General features: G+C 35.9%; 2 long non-coding RNA genes across 2 annotated transcripts; one reads left to right on the plus strand and one right to left on the minus strand.

The window, feature by feature from the left end:
• Positions 1 to 14,129: 14,129 nt before the first annotated feature.
• LOC122140254 lies at positions 14,130 to 18,304 on the minus strand. The gene is made up of 3 exons (XR_006156933.1): positions 18,097 to 18,304; positions 14,924 to 15,016; positions 14,130 to 14,336 (listed from the first exon to the last, which is right to left on the minus strand). It is a non-coding gene; the product is annotated as an uncharacterized LOC122140254 (long non-coding RNA).
• Positions 15,971 to 16,933, plus strand: LOC122140255. Its single transcript, XR_006156934.1, has 2 exons — positions 15,971 to 16,325; positions 16,888 to 16,933. It is a non-coding gene; the product is annotated as an uncharacterized LOC122140255 (long non-coding RNA).
• Positions 18,305 to 20,001: the final 1,697 nt, after the last annotated feature.

The following is a 20,001-nucleotide window of genomic DNA, read 5'->3' on the forward strand; positions in this document are numbered from 1 at the left end:
TAATGAAATATTGATAATTTAGGCTATATGCTGCTCGAATGCCAACCAATAGTTTTTTAGCTCTTAATTGCATCTAAAGAACCAATATACTGTAGGCTATTCTTAATGATGTAGGAGTGAGGGAAATGGACAACTTTTTCCCAAATGGCCAACTTTGCGGTCCTTCTCTAATAGGGTTCCAAATAGAACCATGCTTTGAAAATGCTATGTAGGACCTTAATGGTGTTATAAATAACCTTTTTAATGATAGTTTTTCATTAGTATTAGTGTATTAATATAATTACTATTTGTATTATTTGTATATATTGTTTATTAATATATATATATATTTACCTCTCTATCTGCCTGGTCTTATAATATATTGAAGTGTCTATTAGGGTTTTACATTAAATCAGCGACAACAACAACGTGTCAATTAGATACTTTTATTTTATTTAATAACCTGAATTTGTAGAAAAAATAACAGTGTTCTAACAACAGTTATTAGCAGAATACATTAATGAATGACAATGGACAGAGAACATAAATAAATGCTTGAAGTAAAATATAACATAAAATAATGTATTGACCAAGCTCCAGTGAAATATCTTCACAATCCTCTGATGCCTTTAAGTTAATCAATATCTGTATTTTGTTGTGATTGAATGGCAGTTTCTCTCTGCAGATGATGAAATGCACAATTGAGTTTAGATATATGTCTCCTTTCATTTGTTTATGTGAAAACAGTTGTTTATGAAAGCCAAAAGTAGTATGTGAGCACTTCACAATGTTAAAAGGAAGGAAGTCATAGGATAGCTGGGTATGTTTATGAATAAACCCTAGTAATTAAAAAATTTAACAAAATGGACCATAAATTCGATATCTTTGTTCCTAACTTAGTGAAGAAGAGGAGAGTAGTATCCTTAACTGAATAGAGCTGGTCACACTTTCATGTTCTCTTAAACTACCCTGTTGAAAAAAACAGCATATGCTGGTTAGGTATGTTTTGACGCTGGGATGCTGGTTTATGCTGGTCCTTTGCTGTTTTTTGCTGGTTTATGCTGGTCCTTTTGCTGGTTTATGCTGGTCCTTTGCTGGTTTTTTGCTTGTTTATGCTGGTCCTTTGCTGGTTTATGCTGGCCATGTGCTGGCAAAGGACCAGCATAAACCAGCAAAGGACCAGCATAAACCAGCGAAGGACCAGCATAAACCAGCATCAAAACATACCTGACCAGCATATGCTGTTTTTTTTCAGCAGGGTAAAAACAGAAAAGACATGAAAAAACCAATTAGCATTTGAAAGTTATAATTTATAGACAGCAGCAGCAGCAGCATGTTGTGTGAATTAAGTATGTTTTTATTGACATGCAAAATCGTCAGTGCTCGTGACAACAATTATTAGCTGAAAACATTAATGAATTACAATTGACACTGAACATGAATAAATACATAATACATAAAATAAATAGTACATCATTTTGGTGTGATTAAGTGGGCGATTTTTCTCTGAACATGATGAGGTTGTAGGATGTGATACATCTGTGGAGAAAAGAAGAGATGTTTCCACAGTTTAACAGAGCTGCACACACTTATCAAAAATTAAAAAGATAAGAACGTTTGATTGGAAACCAGTTACAATTTTAATGTTACATTTGTATTTAAATTTAAGAATGAAATCATTTACCTGTTGAGATTGTGTTGACAGTCTGTGTAGTTGGATCATTGAATTCCAGAAAATCAGTAATGGGGAGCTTTGACAGGGACAGATTTGACAAACAAAAGGGCGGGAATAAAGAACCCCAATGGCCATTAAAAAATGTAACATGATCATAAGATAAATCCCATTCATATTTGTATAATTAAAATTGTAAAGAGAAAAAACAAAACAAAAAACAAACAGCAGCAAAACATTCATAAAGAGTACACATATATAGCTTACACAAGTTATCAAATTAAACCGTTTTAAAGACTGGAATGCATATCCTAACGATAAACGGGATTTTCAGGTCCTTCTCAAAAAATTAGCATATTGTGAAAAAGTAAGTAACAGGTCGACGCTGAAATGAAGGGACGTTATCGAAAACAGATCTTTTTTTTTATATTTTGATCCGAGGAGCACTAATGTTTTAGCTGCACTTTAAGAGGAAACTCATGATCAGGAATCATATGAATATTCATATAAGCTCCGCCCAGTGTCACAGAAAATCTGACACCAAATTTTTCAGAACACCGTAAACTTTTTTCGTCATTGCCTTCCCAAGAAAAAGAACTGGACTGACAGGTGAGTAGCCTAAATGATGGCAGTTTTTCATTATTAGGCTAAGTTGATCAGTTTTACTGAGAATGTGACATACAGCACGTTACGTTATTGTTTTAAGAAAGTTTTACCCTGTCATGGCTAGTTTAATAACTGTAACGTTAGGCCCATTCTAGACTGTATATCAGGAGGCTGTGGCAGTCTCAGATATGAACTGTTAATTGTTTTTTAAGTTTTTGTTAATTTTGTTCTTAGTGTCTTTGCTCAGAGAGCGTTGTCTACATTATATGATAGGATTTTACGATTTAAAACGTAGTTGTGCAATATCCTCACTAGAGGGCAGAAAAGGCTGATTTAAAATTGTAGAGTCTAGCAGCAGAACCTGAAACCAAACCAGTCAATAACCCCGAGAAACATATGGAAAATATTCACTATCAAACACAAACAGATAAGACGCCTATGTGTCAGGGTTTGTCTCTGCTGAAGGGACCAAGTGTCATCAAACCAGAGTGAATCCTGTAGTTTCTGCACAAGAACACCGGCAGGATAAATAATTAATTGAAAACGTAAAAATGGTGTCAGGTTTAGTGTGAAGGGACGAAAATATCATATTAGCTCAGTATAAAAATAATAGAAGTCACTGGAAAGTCCCCACATCACACAAATTCACCTGTATGTGAAAAACAGATTATCATAAGTTCAGTAATCAAGGAGCTAACATGACAAACTGTGATAAATCCACCATTTATGTAATAAAGTAATATATTTGACAGTAATTATAAGAAGGCTGAATTGTTTTTGGAAATAAGATTTTCTTTTTACTGCGTAGGCTGAAGTTTATTTGTATGTTTGTGTGTGTGTGCCAAAAAGCTAAAAAAACGAACCAGTTTTTGATCACTGTAATAAGTTTAAATAAGTGTTCACTGTATCATTGTGAGTGTCTGTATCAAGAAGAGATGTGGAGGAAGTCAGGGCACTCAGGGTCATGCTTTAAAGCATCGGTGTCCTTTTAGTGCTCTTTTATGACCCTTGCACCAGGTCAGATTGTCCACTTCAGTTGGTGATGATATTTTTAGCAGCAGTTTTCTATGCAGTCTGACCATTATTGATAACATTCATCATAGGTAACCAACACATTTGCATGAAACTGGCTTAATTTTATTTATATACAGCTTTCGACAAAACTAAATATTGACTAATTTTAAATTATAATTATTTTTTTTTTGTGACAAGCAACTTTAATCAGCCATTGCAATGTCCTTTTAATATCTGTAAAAGCTTGAGATATATAAATCCGGAAAGCTTTACAAAACAATTCCTTGTGTTAGCCTTCAAATAGAGATGGGGGGCAAATACTTTTTTCACAGATCTGTAGACGTGTGAACAAGCAAAAAAGAAAATGTACTCTGAAATGTCACTGTGACAGACAGGAACTGCTTTACAAATGGTTATAGATGGAATTACTGAGATGGAGAAGCAAATGTCAATTTTAATATTTGAGGGCAGTAAGGTGTTTTCTGCTGAAGTGTGCAAGCAATTTTATGTGTGCAATAAAGCAAATATTTACACATCACAGACATATCTGAGGTTCAGATAAGGCTGTTTATTAATTATTTAGTTGAATAGTATATCAAGCAATCCAACCTACACAGACACTGTGCTTCGGCATGATTGAATATGCCATATAGACATAGAATGAAATTAAATCTCAACATCTTTACTGGGTCAAAAACATTGTAAGCTTATATGTTCTTCTGCAATAATGAAACCCAGTACCTTGTAATTTCACCATTGCTATACAGAGGCTTTTAATGTTCAGTAAGTTGACCTAAAAATGTCAGGCAGTTCTTACATGGAGCTCTTTCTCTTTTCGGTGTTTGTATGCCGAGGAAATTAGGACTCCTGAAGATACACATCAGCTGTATTCACACCTCACCAAGATGTTTTTGACAGCCTATGCTATTGTAGGAGAGATATTATAATCAAAATATCTCAAAACCTTCTCAGTATGTTGCTAAGAGATGATCAGATCTCTAAAGCATAGTCTTAAACCTTTTTTATATAACATATCATCAATATACCTCACAGCCTCTACTTTGAGATTTGACTCACGATGAGCTGGCCACACTCTGATGGAGTATGACATTGCAGACACACACCCCTCCACACACATTATTCATGGCTCTCTGCTCCATTTCCTCAAACACATTTCTCACTCTGTCTGCCTCCTTTTCACCTGCTCTTCATAGAATCCTCTGAGAAATACAGGGGTGCTGTATTTCTGTGGGTGGATGGAGAGACAAGCGTGCGCATGACTCATCTGTTGTTTGTCTTTAGCTGGAACCTCTCTGAGGGAAAAACATATTGTTTCAAGGAGATGGATTTCAGGTCTGGGCTCATATCTGTTTGACCAAAGGAATGTAGATAAAAGTGATGTTTTGATTGACTGCCTGGTGCTGTTATGGGTTATTGTGTTGCAGATAAGAACATATTCTCTCTGTATTCTGTTTTTGGTGGTAAAAGAATCTCAAATGAGGCATTTTGGGGATTTTGACATCTTGCGGTGCCTGATGGCATTCAGCTTTGGATCAGAATGTGGAAATTCATTCTCAAAGAAAAAGCTACAAAACTGTCACTGGGGTGGTACACTTTCAAAAACTACTACTCTTAGGTACTAATATGTACCGTTTAGGTGTAAATAAAGTATAAAGATGTACCTGCCCCCAGTGACAGCTTTCTCTCTTTTTTCTGAACGCGTGGGTAAGGGATTTACAATTTAAAATGAATAATTTAGCTGTATTGCTTGATATTGAAAATTATATACAAACCCGATTCCAAAAAAGTTGGGACACTGTACAAATTGTGAATAAAAACAGATTGCAATGATGTGGAAGTTTCAAATTTCAACATTTTATTCAGAATACAACATATATGACATATCAAATGTTTAAACTGAGAAAATGTATAATTTTAAGGGAAAAATAAGTTGATTTTAAATTTCATGGCATCAACACATCTCAAAAAAGTTGGGACAAGGCCATGTTTACCACTGTGTGGAATCCCCTCTTCTTTTTATAACAGTTTGCAAAGTTGCTCAAGTTTAGGAATAGGAATGTTGTCCCTTTCTTGTCTAATACAGGCTTCTAGTTGCTCAACTGTCTTAGGTCTTCTTTGTCGCATCTTCCTCTTTATAATGCGCCAAATGTTTTCTATGGGTGAAAGATCTGGACTGCAGGCTGTCCAGATCCTTCTTCTACGCAGCCATGATGTTGTAACTGATGCAGTATGTGGTCTGGAATTGTCATGTTGGAAAATGCAAGGTATTCCCTGAAATAGACGACGTCTGGATGGGAGCATATGTTGTTCTAGAACTTGGATATACCTTTCAGCATTGATGGTGCCTTTCCAGATGTGTAAGCTGCCCATGCCACACGCACTCATGCAACCCCATACCATCAGAGATGCAGGCTTCTGAACTGAGCGCTGATAACAACTTGGGTTGTCCTTGTCCTCTTTAGTCCGGATGACATGGCGTCCCCAGTTTTCCAAAAAGAACTTCAAATTTAGATTCATCTGACCACAGAACAGTTTTCCACTTTGCCACAGTCCATTTTAAATGAGCCTTGGCCCAGAGAAAAACCCTGCGCTTCTGGATCATGTTTAGATATGGCTTCTTTTTTTTGACCTATAGAGATTTAGCAGGCAACGGCGAATGGCACACTGTGTTCACTGACAATGTTTTCTGGAAGTATTCCTGAGAAAGTATTCAATATTTGGCATGACATTTCAAAATGTCTCACTTTCAACATTTGATATGTTATCTATATTCTATTGTGAATAATGTTTATGAGATTTGTAAATTATTCCATTCTTTTTTACTCACAATTTGTACAGTGTCCCAACTTTTTTGGAATCAGGTTTGTATATATATATATATATATATATATATAATTATATATATATATATATATATAAAATATATAATTTAATTGTGCATGGCTCCTATGTTTTAGATTTAGATTACCTTTGCTGTCATCTAACACTCACTTAATCTTAACAGTAATAATTTAATAACAGTTTCATTTTTCATTTCTAAATGCAAATCTTAAAATGATTACCCTTTTTTTGTAGAATTAAAGTCGTATCAATTGGGAATGCCATTTGCAAAACCGCTATAGACTAAATATAACAAACCACAATATATTCAAATTTTAGAATGTTATTAAATGGTTTGCATGTTTATCCACCTTTTTCTTGTCATAAAAATGGGCGTGGCCATTTATAAATTCTATGGGTCTGGCTTCCGGTCTCATCCGCGTCCACTCCGTCCAGCTATTTTTAGCTAAACAAAGCAGTTCGTTTTGCTGCTTGATATTGAAAGTTGGTGTGTCTTATCATATTATTTTAATGTATTATCTTAATTATGAACACAGTGGTTTGTAGTACAAACAGTTTTACCGTTTACTGCAAGTTGTTATTCTCCTTGTTATTTACCTATAGCGGCTAATGAACCAGAAGTCTCACCCATACGGTTACTTCCACGTTGAAGAAAAGGGTGGATACTAGGTAGTAATATGTGCTTTCAAAGTTCCAACATGTGCATTTAAGTTACTAATGTGTACCATTTAGGGGGTCAATAAGGTGCAAATATGTACCTTTTAGACAGCTTTGTACCTTTTTTTAAGAGTGAACTCCCTTTTATACATCTTAAAATATAGTTTTATCTTGTGCATATTCCTAAATTCAGAGTTAAAAGGGACCAAAAAGGTTTGTGAAGTTTTCAGCACCTCTTGCCATATCCACATGCTCTCACACACAGAAAAAACACACACACACACACACATACAAAAACAAAAACAACACTCACACTGCCCACACTGCCAAACAATGCTAAATAAAGCTTGATAAAAACATCCTTCGGGCTGCAGGGCATCCTCAGATGGATGATTGTGTGATCCATTCAGACAATAATGAGTATGAATTTGCTGCTTTGGCCGATGTGGGAGAGAAGACAGCCATAGATGAGTTTGATTGGTTCAAAAGCACTCTCTGACTTCATGAGACTTCTTGATGTTCTTCAATCCTGTTCAGTTTACTAAAGGACACCTACAGTACTGTTTTTCCAAGTGTGCTGTTGACTTAAAGGCCCTGCAAACAAGCCTGCGGTGGCACTTTACGGGCCCACTTAGGGCTAGATTAAGGGCCCCCAGCGGGCTGCCAGCACAGGGTCCCTGAGAATTTGCTCATTGGCCAAATGTTGGCCCCTTAGTGCTGGCCCTGCACGGGCAGCCCTCACTTAGCTCACACTATAAGGCTACGTCCACACGAAGCCAGAGCTTTCCTTATCTGATCTTTTTTTTTCCTCGTCTCAAGAAATATCTGTGTCCACACGAAACCACAAAACCAACACAAAACGATGTAGTATACATGCATGGATACCAGCATGTGGTGCTGTAAATCTGCCACAGAGATGCACTAAAAACGGAGAAGAAGACTTGGACTATGCGCATAAACCTTATGTGTGGTATACAAGCGAACATGGAACTATACATTTATTAATCAGTGTTAATTGTAGTTAATAAAAAGACATTTGTTCATTGTTTGTTCATGTTTTTGTTGCTGTTAAGTGACATATCTGTGTCTGACTAGGGGCGAGGTGTGGGCTGATGACATCATCGCTTCAGAAAATATACGATTAACTGTCCACATGAAAACGCAAAAACGCAAATTCCAAATTTACAAACACACCCAAACCTGGAACCAAAAAACAAAAAATCATACTCTCCCAAAACACCGGATCCATGATCAAAAAACACCAAACGCCAACAGTATGCGATACAAAATTTATGCGTATACAGCGAAACGCATCTCCGTGTAGACGGGGCCTAAATCTACAACAGGGGTGCCCAACCCTGGTCCTGATCAAACACACCTGAACCAACTAATTTGGATCTGAAGGAGCACTTGATAATTACAGACAGGTTTGTTTAATCAGGGTTGGAACTGAACTCTGTAGGAAAGTAGATCTCCAGGAGCAGGAAGCACCCCTGATCTACAACAATACTTCTGTTTCGCTTTCAATACTTTTCCGCTACTATAACTAATCATTGGGAAAAAACTGTTATTACACATCTGAAATGGATGCAGTCACCACATAACTAATGTCTACATTGTCAAAAATGTACTGTAGTCAAAGGGATTTCAAATCAATGGATTTATTAAATACAAAATAGAAAACATTCAATTCAGGTTAATACAGCTTCTTATAGCCAAAAATATAAATACATGAAAGTACCAAAAAAAAAAAAAAAAAACACAAAAACAAAGCAATTTAAGATTGTAGGATTTTGACATGTGAAAGTTGGAATCCATATTTGAACTGGTCCATGATGTGGTAACCTCAACAATAAAGAGTCCTTCTAAAATGCATAAAATACACTGTCTTAAACTCTTAGCATCAATCCAAACATTTGCCATACATACATGTACTGTACCATCTCAACATCAGCAATGTACACTTTTAAATAGAAAAAACAAACAAACAAACAAACAACTCCTTTAGACTGAGCTTGAAATTACACATTTCCCAACCAGGACACAGCACAATGTTGCTGGCTATTGTTGCTTGCTATTGCTAACTCTCTCTACCACATGACTTTACTTAAGGAAACCTAAAACACCCTAGTATCCCTAGTGGTAAGGAAGAAAACTGCCCACAAAATTCTTATTAACAGGATCATGTCTAGCCCACACTGGATTAATGTGGGCAGTCCCATAGTGTGGGCTGCTCACAGAGAGCCTGCGGTGAGCCCAAAGCTGTGGGCCTGGCCTGGGCAAGCCCGCACTGGGTCTGTTTAGGTTTGGTGTGGGCTGGCACTAGCTCACTCTGCCCGCAAAAAGGTAGCATGGGCACCACAAGACACGTTTGCAGGGGGCTTTCTACACATAAATATTGATTAATATAAAAAGATATGAAAATGTCTGCAATAAATTAATAGATAAAATGCTGTATCCGTTATCTTGTGGTGCTGGAAATGCTTCTTTATCATTGGCTATCATGCATTGCTAGCAGTTGCATTCCCTATGTTCACTGGCCATGATCAATTATTGATATAAAATGTTTTACATTTTATTGGTAAAGGCTGCTTGAGGCTCTATATTTTGAAAGTGCCATTTTGTATATTGCCTTGTAGCATATGGAGAGTGTAAAAAGCAGCAGAGGGAACTGATGTTATCTATGTGATTCCATTGCAACTTAATTCAGTGGTCTGTGCGTTTTTTAAAGAGCCCAGATGTATTAAGATCTCTAAATTTAAGCTCTGATACCACACAGATATATCTCTGACGGCATGTCTGCTTGAATACCCTTATTTGATCACCCATGTTGACTGTTTCATAAAGCTGAAACTCTGTCAGTGTTAGCATTTGTTTCTTTAAAGGCCAGCCCTGGTGATGTCATGACAATTTAATCAAAACTTTTATTTTCATCTGAATCTCTTTGCAGAGATGAATAATCTTATAATGAATTATTCAGATGTGCTTCAAGAAAGTGGAGAAGTTAAAGTTGATGATTGAAATCTCTCTGCATAAATTGTGAAAATTTCTGTTTAGAAATCACACAGGCATATCATTCATTATTCATTTCATTCATATTCCATTGTGTAGCCTAAGAGGAGAAAACAAAATAGTGGACAATGAGTTTGTAGCTCACATGAAAGTTATCTGAAGGCCTGCCATTTACTTTAGTACACTAGGAGATAAGGTAGTTAGTAGTTCACTAACAAGCTACGCAAAAAATCATGATATAATCACGCGATTATGAAATCGTTTGCGATAATAAAATCGTTTGCGATAATGACAGCTGTTTGTGTAGCTCTCCCAGTGAACTATGGCTTTGTGTAGTAAATGCTGCTCTATCTGAAAGTATGTGAAAATACCACATTTAATAACATGTTTTTACTCCAAACTCAATTCATAACGTCAGTCGAGTGTTGAAATAAATCCTTCGGTTAGATGATGTGGCTTCTTTTACACAGAATAAGGAACGCAGCATATTTCATAGTATTCTAAGCAGTGATAAAGTTTGTCGATTAGCATTGCATTATTATATACTTTATTATAATGAAAATTATAATAAGACAAACTCAGATAAACCGTATATTGTCGTAGTTGTGTGCTTATTTGTCACGTTGAATCAATGAAAGCAGTTAAATCTTCTGTTTATTCAGGTACTGCTATAGAGTGGTGGAACTATGATCTCAGTTTTTTTAGGCAAAAACCTGGAAGCGAGTTAGCATTTTAGCACTTCCGTTTCCGTCGTCCCGAGTCAATGGATTTTTTTGAATGGGAGTTTGATTAAATCCCCTAAAGTAAGGTCCATGGTTCACACGCTCAAGCTCAAGACACTTTCACGTGCTAAATGGGACTACAGGCGCTGTCGGACACATTAAACGTCATCACGCCAAACTGTTTATCAATTTACAGTATATTCCAATTGTAATATAATTCATAGTACAATTAATTGTAGACTGACTAAACAGTTAATAGTTTCCCGCATTTTATATTGTTGTTCGACAATGTTTTGTTTTTTTTTGGCTCCAAAATGCAACTCAAGTCTTCGGTTGGAAGAAGCTAATTTTATGGCTTTCCTACTGATACTTATCTGGGTTCGTACCATAAGGTAAACTCATATTACGATTATTACATGTAAACAGCACCACATTTACCGGTTTAGTCACTGTGAAAGTGAAACTTTTAACGATGCATAGTACGTAAAGCCATGTTAAAATTAGGCCTAAATGTTCATGGCCACATGAAGCTTTTAGAAAGCATAGATTGAGGATTTTCTAGAAGCAAGGATAAAATAACATTTTGTGTACCCACCCTAACAAAACAATAGCTGAAATATAGTACTTTATTCACTAAAATAAGTTTAATCTTACCATATCCAAAAGTCACTCACTCTTCTGTTATTTAACAGATTAAATGTACTAGAATTTCTTGAATAGGAGGACATGGACATTTTTTAATTAAAATATTCATATTAATCAAGGATTTATTGACTTTTAATGCACCTTATTTTGAAATCTACAGAAATACGTGCTTTCATATGTCCTTTAGTTATGATAATTTAATTTGCTAACTATACTAATTATTACTCATTAAGTTCTAGTTTGGCGCTAGTTTTATATTTATTCCAGTTTATATGAAAAGGTTCATGTAGTGTGGATTAAAATTAATCCACAGAGTAAATCCTTTTCACTGAACACGTTAAAATTAAGTTTGAAAAAGTTGTCGGAAGCTTGGTGGTGGTGACGTTGAAGGCGAGCAACCTTGGTGATGTAGTTTGTTTACAGCCTATGTTTAGCTTTTAGTGCTTTTATTTAGACTTTGAAATTCATAAAAGTTATATTATTTTGTGAAGATTATCTTCATCCACAAAATGTGTAAGTTTCATGAACTATGATTGAACACAGAGCTTTAGAGCTGTTAACGGGGAAACAGCTATTTTTACCACTCCATAAGTGGCACCTAGTGTCAAAGAATGAATTTGTATTTTCATTCAGACCAAGGCTGCGTTCCACTCTACTTTTAGACATGCACGCAAACTTCCTTAAGCTATATATATATATTTTTTTTACATTTGTAACAGCCCAAGTATACCTATATACATATAGAATTCTGCACCAAACAAATTAGTGCGAGGCAAAATGTAAACAATAACCAACTCCATAGCGGATTCTAAATGATCAAGGGCTTAGGTTGTTCCAATTCTGCCCATTGCAAGGGTTTCTGCAGTGTGCACTCATGCAACATAATCAGTGACATACATCCAAGTTGATGCGGAGGGACGTTTGCGAGTGAAGGGTTTAAGTTTTCCCAGGTCAACAAGTGGGTGGGCAATATGCTGTTTCATGTTGATGTCAACATGAAACGGCTTGGGATTCATTTTAAAATCGACTCGTTTCAATGATTCAGAGTGGAATTTCTTTTGAGAGACAATTACTTTATACACTGTGCACTTTCAGATTAAAAACTTTGCAGAATGTTTTCATTCACTTAGAGCTGTGTTACACACTGCATGAAAGGTAATTTTCAAAAATCACTTTTTCACGATATTTAAATCCTCTTTCCACTCATCGTCTGTGACGTAGGGCAGAACAACTTTCCATCAGTCCTCACTTTATACTCTCATCCACAGGAATGGGCAGTTTTACTGCTTGATAAAAATAAGCAGCACGGCACAAAGCTTCATGTGCTTGTCTCATAATTAGGACCCAAAAATATTAAGTCTGCTCTTTAAAACAAAGAAAAGAGGCAATAGGAGAATAGTATGTGCAAACAGCGGGAAGCTCTGTATATTTGTGCAGTGTGCGCATGATATTGAATCTTGTGACATATAAACGTGCACATCAACCTGATCACTTTATTTAGTGTTCATGTTGCACATATTTACGCCTAATGCAAGGAGAAACCTGTACTGAACTGGGCAACATAGCTTGAGCGTTGTCTCTTTTAGGGTCGCATTTTGTATAGACACAGTGTAGACAAAACATACAATATTTTTTTTTAATTTGTTTTTTACGAGAATATGTTAAATCACTCAGTACATAAATGGATCTCATCTAAGCTGCACTTTAAAAAAGGGAGATCATCAAAGATGTTACATCTCTCTGAGTAATTAGAATCCACATGGATTATTAAAACTGCACCATGACCAACTACTTCAGACAGAGCCTTTTGATGTATAAAGAAGAGCTGGTCTTTGCATTGCTGTAAGTTTTATACAGCAGATCTTGTTGATGTCATAAAGTGATTGGGGAGCCTTAAGGGCATCGTTGTTTGAATTAAAAAAGCTAAATCATTATGAATTACCAACTAAAAATAATTTTGTAAAAAAAAAATGCAAGTTTGTATTATATAGTAAATCTGAGATGCTCAGATGTGAAAATGTTTTGTGAAAGCACATATGGAAATAGTGAATAGTAGATGATTGAGCAGTGACTCTACTTGTGAGTGATTAATCTGTGAATGTCCATTTTAATAACTACATGTCTTGCTGTATGTATGAGATGAGATGTAGGCTATTTAAAAACCTGAACATATGTCAGAAGAAAGAGACCCTCATTATTTGTCATCTGGATAGTGACCTTTTGTCTTTAAAACTGTCTTTCAAAACTTTGAGTCTCACAGTAAAACTTTAATGATGATAACTTTCCAGTGAGACCGTTAGGTACACGGGAAATGAACCAAAATGACAATCCATAGCAGGAATCAATAGGAAACATTCTGACTATGACGTCAATAGATGTACAAAGGTATAATTGGGCTTGTTATTCACAGAGCGGTAGCTGAGAAATTAATTGAAGCATTTACGAAATAATCCAGGCTGGTCAAACATTTGGTACATTTTCCTGTTTTGACACCATTTGTGGTTTTTAAATAACTGGAGTCTTCCGGATGATCATGCACATCCAGATGGTCTCTATACTCATCTGTGTTGTGCTTCCCGAGGAGGATTGCAAAGAGAGAAACAACGAACATCTGTATGAGAAATATTTGTCATTGTCATGATGATCCATTGCCTCTCTCCAAAAAAACTGTATTCCCACTGAAATCTAATCCTTACATATAAATAAAAGTTATTATAATAAGAAAACTTTGTTTCCTTGGAAAAGAAAAATCCTTTTTTTTCCACGACTGAGTGTTTTATAAAATTTAGCTTCAAATAGTTCAAATACCTCAAATTAGCGGAACAGCTTTAATATTTAGCTATAGGAAACAAGAAAAAATATTCTATGAAACCTCTTCATTTAGGCACTTGCTCCCTCTATCTGAGGTTGTTCACAATGTTTATAATAATTTATTTTGGTGCACTTATAATTACCAAACTTTCTGGGGTCCTTGAAGCATGAATGCATGATGATATTGCAGCTGCTTCCTCTCCAGCCAAATATAGGACTCAATCCATTTGCATTCTTTTCTTCTTGTACTTGTCCTTGTTCATCTTTTTAAATTGCATTGGCATTTTAAGAAAGCATTTCTATGGGAGGAATGCAGTGCTTTTGCAAATAGTAGGTCAGTGCAGTTAACACTGAAGCTTGCCGTAGAGTAAAAAAAAAAAAAAAAAAAAAAAGAAGTGTTTTTATTTCTCATGATTGTGACTTTATCGCACAGATAAGTTTTTTTTTTAAATATATTGTCAATTATTCAATAATTCTGATTTGATGTCACAAATACATCTTTATCTCATAAATTCAGCTTTATATCTTATAACTGCAACTTTCTCGTAATTGACTTTTTCCTTAAAACTTTATATTTCACAATTACACATTTTTTATCATAAATACTGAAAACATTTTTTGTATTTAGCTGCAAATCTCATCTTGCAATTTATTTCTTAGCTTTATCTCAAAATTATGTTGAAATTCAAGGGTATATGACATCATGTAATTTATATTGTAGAACAAAAATAGTTACTACTTATAAAATTAGCAAATTAATAGACCTGATTTTACTTATATCCATCTGTTACTTATTTCTTCCAGTTTCAGGACTACAACTGAACCACTAATTGAGCTTTACTCATTAAATGAGTAAAGCTGGTGAAATAGAGTTAAGTCTAGAAGTCTAGAATGCTTGCACACATGCTTGTAATGATGACTGGGTGTTAGCATGTCTGCTTACACATGTGGCCTGTGATATGAGTCATTCATCACTGTCTTCTTGGAATTTAATTTCTGTCGTAACCCCTGTATTCACCCCTCAGGCTGATGGGACCTGAAAGTATAAAAACAGAGGGGTATTTTAACTTCTTTGTAAAAGATAGGATGCTCCGATCAGGATTTTTGAAGCCGATCACAGAAAGCAGTATCTGCCGATATATGATCACTGATACCGATCTTTTTAAAGCCTTCTTTCTTTGTCTCATGTAGAATTATTTATGATGATCCAATCAAGATTTTTTGACATTTATTCAGGGCCTGAATCTCCTAAATGTTTGATCATGCACTGCATTTTTGTTTTGACAATCGTGCAGTTGAGCACAATATCTTACACACAGCACAATCCTGATTTAATGGGCTATATGTGACACAGCCTTTTACACCAGGTTCACACACTCCGTTTGCAGTGCGTTTGCAGTCTGTGCAGTATGTAAGCGGTGCAGAAGCAGCACTGACTGTGCTTTCACACAGGAGTCTACAACTGATCCATGGCTGTTTACAAGCACAACATTTCTCCATGATTTTGATTTCAAATCCAAACATTGTTACTTAAAATGCTTTTTTCAGTAATGTGATTCTTTTTTTTTTTTTTTTTTTTTTTTACACAGTATATAGTAATACAATCTTTTAATAGACTGTTTAAACGCAATAAATATAAGAAACACATTTACTTCTAGATTGATATATTAAGTTGTTCAAGCAAGTAGCAAATCATTTAAACTACTTCTCTTACATTATCACAAACATTCTGAATTAAACTTACCATTGACAGAAATCACAAGTTTTATCACAAACAATCCTGCGGTTCATAAAGAACTTTGTTTTCCTACCGAGTGCCATCTATTTATTTCCTTGTTTATCTAAAAGTGCTCTTTTCCTAGCCAAAAAGCCATAGCCTATGTGTTGACTGTGAAACACAGTAGACTTTAATTATATGCATTTATGGTGTAATTACTACATTTTCGTGTCAATCTATGTTCATATTTACTGCAAATAATGCGCTGGTACTTTAATTCAGAATGTGCACCTGATGCGGAAACGATTGCTGCACTGCTGCAGACGAACCGCTCAAGGAACGCACCACCGGACCCCAACCGTGTGCAATGTGAATGCTTTAATCCGTTAAAATGAGCGTGGAAAAATACGCACCACGTATGCACTGCAACGGATGTTAACCTGACAATATGTGTGTGCGCTTCGAGTGTGCATGAGCGATGAGAATGGTTTAAACAATGGCAAGAATTAAAAATAAATGCAATTTATAAACTTTAGTGACGATAATGCGACACTGCCTCGATTGTGCAAGTGACAATTCCTGTGTCAGAAAACTTGAGATGACGTCACGAGGAAAAAAGCTATTATAGGTAAGGGCTCATGGTGAAATACATTTTTCTTATATATATATCCACATGCAGAAATGTACTTTTGGATAAGCATAAATTTGGATTTTTGTCAGTTTAATAGTTCACCCAAAGTGAATGGGTGCCATCAGACATAGTCCAAACAGCTCATACATCTCAATAATCCACAAATGCATCAAGCTGTTTTAAACTTCAGTCTGTTGCTCCTGTGCTCCTGGGCAAAATATGTGCCCTGTATTCATAATAAAGTAAAAAAGTAATCTCATCTGTTTCAGGAGAGCAATATGCACAAATTAAACACCATTTATAAGCGAAAACAGTCCTAAGCAAATAAGTTGGTGGATTTTGATGTGAGAGGACAACAGGCGATGGACGTTTTCTTGGGAGAAAGCATTATTAAGGATTATTGACCCATATTTTGGGTAGAAGTAATGGATTGACATTAAAATGCCTTAATTATTTTTTTGCTTCTTACAAACACACAGCTTTTCACTTCACAATACATTCACTGATGGACTGGAGTCATGTGGATTACTTGTGGATTATTGTGATGCTTTTTTATCAGCTGTTTGCAGAGGATCCAAGTGATGTAACGCCTAATTTCTCCAGATTTGTTCTGATGAAAACTCATCTACATCTTCGATGGCCTGAAGGTGAGTACATTTTCACCAATTTTTTTTGGGTGATCTTGTATTTCAGATAAAGCAGCTGTTTAGCTCTCATGGCAGACAGCAGTCTGCAAACTAATAAAGTTTCTATGGCAGAGTTGCCTTCTAAAAAACAACAGCATGACCTTGAAGTGAATTGCTATTAGGGAGCATAGAGCTTCAATATCAGTTTTTGACCAATGTGTGCCAGACCTTTTTGTCATTTAGTTAAAAGTGTGACTATATGAGACAATGGGCTAAAGAAAAAAGTGAAGACACAATTACTAACCTTCATCCGAGTTGGAGCAAATGCAATCTGTTGTGCTTGAGCTGAGGTACGACTTCATTTCAGAGTTCATGCCCACAGCGTCACTTTAATTAACCTGTTCCATTCTCATTTTCTGAGAGGCTTTGCTATATTAAAATTAACCTCTCTGGAAATAGGAGACTGTGCACATATATTAATGAACTAATCAATGTGACATTATCAAGCATCTGTTTAGAAAGCAGGACATGGAGACTTTGTACTTCTCATAACCTGATGCTAATTTTTAAAGCTGCATTTTAGTTGACAGTACCATTAAAAGTTTTCTAACTTGAGTGTTACTTCTTATAGTTAATGTGATTATATATAATATAATAAAAAAAGCACACCAAATGTTGCTTTTAGAATAGAAATAGTAATTTTTCAGTGTAGGCTGATTATACTGTCTACACTGACAGTATAATCAGTGATACTGTCAGTGTAGACAGTATCACTGATTATACTGAGCTCAACACACCGAACTACATAAAACGAATCTCTATTATACATCATTTTATCAATAGTATTTTATCGCGCCACTCGCATCCGGTGTAGACACGGTGTTTGGAATCGTTAGTTGTTTTCCCTCGGGCACAAAACAGACTTTGGTTAGTCTGTTCAGGTGCGTTTAATTAGTGAAATTAATGTGACTCTCCTGTGGCAAGCTTGGCTTGTCCTTGTGCTTGAGTTTTTACACCTATTATGGTGACATATTTGCTAGTTTGCTGTCTGAATGCCTTAGATTTGTTTATTACTGACCTGAGGAACAATGACTGTCTGAATGGTGTTAACGTCTGCAGCATTTGATGCAGCACATTCTTACCTTATCTGAAGAACTGTCTTGATCGTTTTCATGCAGAAGGTCACAAACAGATCAACACAAGTCCCGTTGTCCTATGGGAGCCTTGTGACATTTATAAGAATGAACATCAGACTGTTATTCAGGAAGCAGAGTGAAAATCTTTTATCCTCAGCAATGCAACAGTTCTTCCTAAATTGCAGCACTCCTCTGACGTTCCTGTGCTGCCAATGATAAGCCACAGTGATGTGTCTTTAATTGATGGGCAAGCATTAATCTGAGAATGATGGGAACTGCACCTGGACAGGATGAGGGGACTGGGGTTAATTGATTTTAGGGGGCGGTTAGATAATTCCTGGCTTCTCTCTTCGGCTTTGACATTCAAGGGTCGTGAATTTCAGCTTGGAGTGAAAGAGTGATTCAGACCTTTTGTTCAAACTCACCATATAGGTCTGAATAAGATTGTACCAAAAACCAAAATGGATTGTATAAAAAGTAATGAAATTGTGACGGGTCTGAGCAATAATTACATTTTACTATGTTTCATACTTTCGGTATGGTCATCATGATTACAATTTAGCCAATGCAATGGATTTCATCACTGATGAGGTAACTCAAATGAGCGCTACAACATCCTTCAGCAGACCAGTTGCTATGGAAGCCTGTTTCTGTCTACAAACTCTGTCTCTATCTATCTGTCTGCCTGACTGTCTGTCCATGGAGAAAAATCAAAGAATGACAAGGAATAAAGTTGCAATTCCTTGTTTTTAAAACATATTGCAGGTTGCTGTAAGTTAAATTCTCCAAGTTGGCTCTACCAAACATAAAACTAATAAAAAAGTGGCAGGAGCTATTTGCACTAAGTGAAAATAGCATATTTTCTTAGTGATGGATGCTATTTACACAGTGCAAATAGCAGCAATTTTAGTGATATGCTATTTACACTAAGTGCAAATAGCTATAGATTCTATTTACACTATGTTAAAATAGCAGAATTTTCTGCTAGTTATACTACTTATTGAAAAGGGGGAAAAAGTTTGCCAAAAGGTGGATTCGAACCTGGGTCAATCGCATCAAAATGAGTATGACACACGTTTTACCATCTGCAAATGTTGAGTTTATGACTGCTAACTGTCTTTTGTAATCTTGACTAGCAGAATCACACGTTGGTGGGCGGAGTTAGTGTAAATAGCCTCTGCCAACAAGGTGGGCTATTTTCACTTAGTGTAAATAGACACTCCGTTAAAAAATACCCATGCATATAGAGTTCTCGAACATTTATGCAGTAATTGCTACTGTTAAATGATACATATTGTTTGTAGTTTCCATTTCATTTATTATTCCAACTGTACATACCGTTACGTAGAATTTTAAGCTTGCTGTCTTTGATACAACTCTAAATTATATTTTAACGTAAGGTTCCTACGGCAAATGTAAACGTCAGTACCTTGATGGTATCTTGGCAGCCTAGTACAGGAATGTTTAACAAGTCAATTATGCATAAATTTCCATTACTGCGGACCCTAAATGGCTCTTTCTGACTCTTGACTGAATATCTGCATATATGTTAGATTCTTTTTGATTTGTAATCAGCAGTTTCCTCCTTTGTTCTCTCTCAGAGACCTGTTTAATCATATCCTCTCAGTCACTGGTCATATCTTAGATGATCTCTTCTGATGAGAGCTGATGAGAGAAAATACTCTGTGCTTTGAGTGATGGTTATTTTGGTGCACGTAGTTCAGATGTAGTGGCTTTAGTGTACTGTCATGAGAATCGGTGAGTGCATGTCATTGCTTGAAACGTCATTGCTGACATGCTGCAGCAGATGCAATTGTTTGCAAATTGGGATTTGAATTTTCCTGTTTGATTAAGTGACTAAAGTAAGTGTTAATTAACATAGGCGCTCACACACATCCGCCTACACTTTCA

Source organism: Cyprinus carpio, chromosome B17 (assembly GCF_018340385.1).
Source record: "Cyprinus carpio isolate SPL01 chromosome B17, ASM1834038v1, whole genome shotgun sequence".
NCBI lineage: Eukaryota > Metazoa > Chordata > Actinopteri > Cypriniformes > Cyprinidae > Cyprinus > Cyprinus carpio.